This window comes from Perca flavescens, chromosome 5, assembly GCF_004354835.1.
Source record: "Perca flavescens isolate YP-PL-M2 chromosome 5, PFLA_1.0, whole genome shotgun sequence".
Classification (NCBI taxonomy): domain Eukaryota; kingdom Metazoa; phylum Chordata; class Actinopteri; order Perciformes; family Percidae; genus Perca; species Perca flavescens.
In genome coordinates this window covers 7,425,772-7,433,030 of record NC_041335.1, presented here as the reverse complement: position 1 = coordinate 7,433,030, position 7,259 = coordinate 7,425,772, and the positions used below count along the sequence as shown (strand labels likewise).

Sequence of the window (7,259 nt, the reverse complement as noted above, 5' to 3'; positions counted from 1 at the left end):
TAGGCAAAGCTTAGCTAATGTGCGTTTTTCCAACAGGAAGTGCGCTACATGGGCCATGTCACTGCATGAAAAGTGGGATTTCCGTCCCCGTAAATGCCTGTAAACGCCCGTAAATCCCCCTAATTTTCGGCAGTTATCGACAATTTACAGGCTGTGAACGTCACGTTCGTCTGTGCCACATATTGTCGGAAACAAACCATGACGTATGTGGAGAGCCCCCGCGGAGGTGTTAATGGATCTAATTAGAATATGAATAGGCGCCTGGCCAGAGAACGTTTGGCCTGGCTGGAATTTCCTCACTCACTATTGGATGAAACCACTACTTTTAAGTAAAGAAAAATCTCTCGTGATTGGTTGACAGGTCTGTCACGGGTTAGGCTATTGGTCAACCTGGGCCATTATTATAAAAAAAAAAAAAAAAAAAAAAATATATATATATATATATATATATATATATATATAAAAAAAAATATATATATATATATATATATATATATATATATATATATACACACACACACACATTTATTTCATATATGCTATGTTGTATATTCATGTCATGATTATCATAGTTACAATGATTTGCCAGGAACGTGCGGTTTATTCAAAGATAGAGCTTTATTGACACAAAACACAAATGCAATCAGAAAAAAAACTGTGTACAAAGCATTGGAGACACAGCACACACAACAAATATCCCACGCTCACGAGAAGCAGCACCGTCCACATCTAACCCGCGGCCGGCTCGGAGCTGTAGGTAACCGGCAGAATTCGGTCCATTTAGCAGACCTCTGTGGTGCGTTGTCCTGTATGTCTATGTGATCAATCAATAAAGACAATCAGTACTGTGTGATATACTGCTTATGGACACAACACATCTATGAATGCACCTGAAAAATATTCACATTAACCAAACGGATCTAATCTTACCCTCTTTTCTTCTTGACCCACTCCGGGCTGAGCTCTTCACAGCTTCTGCCCGCGATGCCACATCTGGTTGTTTCTACCTGAAGCTCCTGCGTGCTGTCTCGTAGTATGTCTTATAGGCAGCTGGAAAACAATTATATGAGAGTGGTATGAATAAAAGAACATAAGTCACAGTAAAAATAAACAAGGATCCAGATAAAACAGTTAAAGTACCTACACACAATGGCGTCATTATCAACGTAAATCTGGACTTGCAGACAGCTCCGAGCAAATATAGGTCACAGCCTCGTTATGAGGCGAGGTTAGTCTGTAAAAAAAAAGAAAGTACGGTTAAAATCGGTATCTATTAACGTATCTATGTCCTTATACAGAAGAATTAATGAAGTTCATTCAATGAAAGCATATTCTTTAAATCTTACCCTTGCTCCGGTTTCTTTGCGCCTATAGCTACAGTTTATCTCCGAGTTGTGAAGACAGCGTACTGCTTCCTGTAAATTACGAGACAAGAAAAATACACTTTTATAAAACAACTCACCCGCTTAGCTCTGTAATGAATGGCGCTGAAAGCAGCCAGACACACAGCTCTGTGCTGCTCGCGTTTAAACTTGGTGGGGTTTAAAACATTACTGCCAAGTCTAAGTAGCCTGTTTAACATCCAAACACAGTCATTGTACTTCTCAAGAATAAACAGTGCAGACTAGCTCGCCGTTTCATTAATAATCATATACTTACGTTGTCTTTTTCTTTTCTGTGAGCGCATCTTTGGAGCCCCGGAGGTGACATGGAGGAGAGAAAAACGCGCCAAACATCTTAAACAACTCCTGTGTGTTTCCAAGTGACGTTTGACAGAGTGTACAGACAACTCTTTTACCATTTGGCCTGAAATATTCCCATATTTCAGAAGTTTTTGCTCTAACTCTCGGACTCATCTCCTGAGTCCCGCTGCTATTTTTCAAATGGAAGCAGTGAGGGCGGGGGTAGGGGGCGGGGCAGAGTGATAGAGAAAGACAAAGAGGGGCAGATTAACCAGCAGGGCGCGAACAGCGCACACACTGGTGTGGAGGTGAATTACAGTGAGATTTAATGGAATACTGGGAAAGCTTACAGTTTTTTTGGATTGCTTACACACTAAAATTAAAAGTAGTACACTATTAGCAAAACCTTACACTCAAGAAGCAAAACATCAGCCCATATTTGCACAACTATAAGCACATTGTCAACCTCACACTTGTTACAAAACTCTACACAAAGTGATTTGCAAAACACTAAATACACTTAACATACATTACACACAAAAATCTATCATGAAGTCACTTATATATATATAGAATACCAAAGCACTGACTGTCAAATTACCGCACCTTCCAACCAATTGGTTCAACACAGTCATCAGGTGTGCAAACAGGTTCAAAAAGGACCGAATCTGACAAATGAGATCCGCGCAACACTGGTTGACCACGTTGTCAACCATGGCCTGATGCTGAGGGAGGCTGGACTGTGAGTACAGCCAAATCTAAGCCGATACACAGTGGCAAGTGTGATAAGAACATTTCGACTGGAAAATAGGTATTGTAAAAATATCATCATATCAAACACATCTGCACGGTTTCAGTAACTGCTTACAGTACTGTATTCTATGCACTATCAGCACTTCTGTTACCTTTTCCTGTGAAATTACTGTACTATTGTATACTGTTTTTTTTGTTTTTCTACATAGGATTGAGGTTCAGAAACGACAAGAGGGAAGGCCTCCTATGTTCACAGAACAGCAAGAGAGGGAGATAGTAAACATGGTTTTGGCCAACAATGCTATAACACTCAATCAGCTCCAAACTAACATTGTCAATAACCACGCCAGTTTCAACGATATCCATCAGGTCTCAACATCAACACTGGCACGCATCCTCAAAAAAAACCATATTCAAATGAAGCAAATTTATTGAGTGCCTTTCGAGCGCAATTCCGACAGGGTGAAACGACTGCGGCATGATTATGCAGAGGTATGTATTCACTTTAGCAGTGTGATCTTGCATACTGTCTCATAATCTTTTACTGTACTGTAATATGCATACTACATCTACACTGAACTACACGGTTTTGCCTGACACTGTTCTTCAGAGAGTTTTACGAATGGATGGAGAGGAGATCCAGCATGAGTTCATTTACGTAGATGAGGCTGGGTTCAACCTGACGAGAACACAAAGGATGGGAAGAAACATCATTGGCCACAGGGCTATAGTCGATTGTCATGGTGCTGTCTGTTTTCCCTCTCCCCTCTCCCTTGTTTTTTGTCTGTCATGTGCTGAGTGGGTGTGGCGCTCCTGGCTCTCTCCCTCCTCGTCAAGACACCTGTGGCTTCCTGTTCACCTGATTCACATCCAGCAATCACCTCTCCTGTTTTAAAACCCCAGCCTTCCAACCAGTCTCTGCCCGATCGTCCGTTCACCCAAGTGGTAACACTCGCTACAGCCAGCCTCAGTGTTTTCAAAGACTGCTTTTCTTTTGTATACCTGTTTCAAGCATTGTTTTGACTTTTTGTGTTTTGTGTCCAGATTCCCACTACAGCCCTGGAAGCCCAGTCTGCCTGTCTGAGCCTTGTTCTTCTCTCAAACCTGATTCTCACCTGTCTGCCCGCTCTCAGCCCCAGGGGATATCCAGCACCTGCATCACTCATTTTTTGTGTTCAATAAACCTCAATACCTGTTCTGACCTTTTTCCGTGTCTGCGCTTGAATCCAGACAGCCCAGCCTAACAGTCGATGTCCCAGGGCAATGTGGGGGTAATGTAACACTCTGTGCAGCCAGGACCAATTGCACAACATAACCGCATCAAATCGATCATATGAAATACATTGTTGTCTGGGTCAATGTGTCTTTCCATCGCTCTGCTCTGGTTCAGAACTGGTTTCAGCAACATCCACATTTCACCGTCCTATATCTTCCACCATACTCTCCATTCCTCAACCCTATAGAAGAATTTTTCTTGGCATGGCAATGGAAAGTATATGATCTCCGTCTCCAGGCTGAGGTAGCCCTCATCCAAGCCATGGAGGAGGCCTGTGACCAGATGGAGGTAGCAGCAATGCAAGGATGGATTCGTCATTCAAGAAGTTTCTTTCCAAGGTGTCTTGCTAATGACAACATTGCCTGCGATGTTGATGAAATTCTCTGGCCAGATCCAGCTAGGCGAAGAGACAATGTCTAGTTTGTTTCTTTTACAGTAAACTTACAATACATAAAGTGACGTTTTGTTACAGTATTATGAATCTCCATGTCAACATTTTGGGCGTGTTGAGAAATAAATGAGTTTCTTCAGTCTGCAACATTGGTCTTGTATAGTGTTTAGTGAATTTACATTATATTTGTACCTTGTTGATGGTAGCCTACTCTAATCATAGGGAAGTAGAAATGCTAAAAGTGTTTTAGGTTTATCACAGAAGAGTGTAACTTGTCCAAACGGAGTATATGTGAAATGTGTGTGTTTCATATGGTAACAAAGTGTGGTTTTTAAACAAGTGTATAGTTTTTACAAGAGTGTTTAATTATGCAAAGGATATGTAGTGTTTTGCTAATTGGGTGTGTGGTTGTGCTAATTGTGTAGTGTTTTGAAAACATGGGCCTGTTTTGAAAATCGTGCTTAAGCAATCCAAAAAAACTGTAATAACAATAGGACAATTGAAGTCTAGATTATGAGGCCATTTCAGCAGAGCCAACAGCTTCATATGCCATGGACATGTGAATATGGTGCTGAATTTGCCAGTATTTTAAGAAGACAAATGGTTAGGACTTTGTCATGCAATGACAAAGCTGATATGCTTTATGTGAAGCACAGTGTTCTGGTGTCAGCAGAAAGACAGTTCTTAAAAAAACTGTACAGTGGTGCCTCTGTCTCCATTCCACCAGACAATGTTGGATGAGCAAAACCAAAGAAAGGCCACTGTAGTCATGCCACTATGGCACAGTGGTTAAGCTCTAGGAGACTGTGAATGAATCATGGAATGCACATTTTACCTTTGTGGCAAAGCCTGATTAAAACTAATTGTTGAAATAAATGATTTTGTGTATCTTTTTTACATAACATTAGTCATTACTAATGACATACACAGTAATTAATCTAGCATACTTTCATTAAATAAATCAATTCAAGCTAAAATTGAAGAGTCTACAATTAGGCTATACTGAGTCTGATCTATTTTAAGAGATTTTCTTAAAATTAAGTTAATACCTTTTAGAAAAATGTCACCTGGGGTAAAACTCCCCCTGCTGCTACCCTGATTTGCATTTGTATAGCTCACAGCGTTGTCATTTACATGTTAAAGCCTCCCCTAGAATTAGAGGGGGGGCGTCATGGGGGGACAACTGCCAAGCAAGGCCCACGTCAATTTCCGACAATTCACGGCAGTTTTCGGTGTTGCCTGTAAATTGCCGTGTACAAACGTAAACCTGAAGTTCCACGACAATCTACAGTGCCGCATACTGACGAAAATCCCACTTTTCATGCAGTGTGTCATTTCGGACAAAGGCGTCTCTACAGATCCCAGTAAGGTGCAGGTAGTAGCGAACTGGCCGCCACCTACCACCATCCCGGAGCTGCGGTCGTTCCTTGGTTTTGCCAGTTACTATCGCTGCTTTGAGGAGGGGTTCGCCAAGTTGGCGGCCCTGCTGCATAGGCTGGTAGCTGAACTGGGAGGCACAAAGTTGAAGAGCAGAGCTGTCTATGAGGGGACATTGGACCGAGCAGTGCCAGTGTAATTTTGAGGCACTTAAGATCAAACTCGTTACGGCACCTGTGCTTGCTTATGCCGACTTCTCTTTGCCATTCATTCTTGAAGTTGATGCAAGCTATGGGGGACTTGGGGCAGTGCTCTCCCAGGAGCAGTCAGGCAAGGTTAGACCAGTGGCTTATGCCAGCCGAGGTCTAATTCAATTCAATTCAATTTTATTTATAGTATCAAATCATAACATAGGTTATCTCGAGACACTTTACAGATAGAGTAGGTCTAGACCACACTCTATAATTTACAAAGCCCCAACAATTCCAACAATTACAGTAATTCCCTCAAGAGCAAGCAGTGCGACAGTGGCGAGGAAAAACTCCCTCTTGGGAAGAAACCTCGGACAGACCCAGGCTCTTGGTAGGCGGTGTCTGACGGGCCGGTTGGGGGTGTGATGAACAGTGGCAATAATAGTCACATTAACAGTGACTGGATGTAGCGGGAAGTTGCAGGGTTCAGCAGGAAGCAGCATGACATTGCAGGGCACCGCTGAGCTCAGCAGGGAGTGCAGCAGGACCACGGCGACAGCTGGAACCAGGATCTTGGTGCCAACGTTCTCCAAGGAAATACGCTGGGGGAAAAAACATAAGGACTCCGGGGAGTAAACTCCCCAGAAGCTAGGATTAGTAACAAGCATTTCTGGGACGGGATACACACAAATAGTAATAGTAATAGAAAGGGAGAGGAGAGAGCAGCTCAGTGTGTCAAAGGAAGGAAGGAAGTCCCCCGGCAGTCTAGAACTATAACAGCGTAACTATAACAGCGTAACTAAGAGAGACAGGTCATAAGGAGAGTTAGCTTTTTCAGGCTTAGAACTCTCCCCCTGCCGGATCGGCTTAGTGGTCTGAGGCCCACTAAGCACAACATGCAAAACTACAGCTCCATAAAGCTGGAGTTTTTGGCACTCAAGTGGGATATGACCGAGAAGTTTAGGGAGTACCTACTGGGCCACAAATGTGTTGTCTTCACAGACAACAAGCCACTTGTCCTCGGTGAAGCTTGGTGCTACCGAACAACAGCTGGCCTCCTTCGATTTTGAAATCAAATATCAATCAGGGAGGAGTAATGGAAATGCAGATGCTCTGTCGCGTCAACACCCACCCGGCATACAGGATCTAGAGGCTGTGGTCCCAGGTACATTACTCCCAGATTCCTTACAGCATGCCCAAGTGAACAAAGTTGAAGCAGTTTTATCTGCTATTGTTGCCTTGCCAGAATATACACCTTCAGATCTTGGTGTTTTGCAACAGGCAGTTCCGGTCATTAAAGAGGCTCTGGTCTTCTGGCGGAAAGGGAATCGTCCCAATGGTGAGGAGCGAAAGGCAGTGTCACAGCCTGCCTTGGCATTGCTCCACCAATGGGACCGGTTGATGGAAAGGTACGGGGTCTTGTATCGCCAGGCCTTCCGCCCTGATGGCCTTGAGGCGGTGTCCCAGCTAATCTTGCTAGCTTCCTTAAGGGAATAGGTGTTGACCAAGGTTCACCAAGACCATGGTCATCAGGGTGTGGAAAGAACATTAGAGCTTTTGTGACAGCGATGTTACTGGCCGGGTATGTC

At 43.3% G+C, this 7,259-nt stretch overlaps 2 long non-coding RNA genes across 2 annotated transcripts; one reads left to right on the top strand and one right to left on the bottom strand.

The window, feature by feature from the left end:
- Positions 1-677: 677 nt before the first annotated feature.
- LOC114556121 (uncharacterized) lies at positions 678-1,854 on the bottom strand. Its single transcript, XR_003692635.1, has 5 exons — positions 1,660-1,854; positions 1,347-1,415; positions 1,145-1,234; positions 931-1,050; positions 678-814 (listed from the first exon to the last, which is right to left on the bottom strand). It is a non-coding gene; the product is annotated as an uncharacterized LOC114556121 (long non-coding RNA).
- A 1,272-nt stretch (positions 1,855-3,126) lies between these two features.
- Positions 3,127-3,637, top strand: LOC114556122 (uncharacterized). The gene is made up of 2 exons (XR_003692636.1): positions 3,127-3,380; positions 3,480-3,637. It is a non-coding gene; the product is annotated as an uncharacterized LOC114556122 (long non-coding RNA).
- The last annotated feature ends 3,622 nt before the right edge of the window (positions 3,638-7,259 follow it).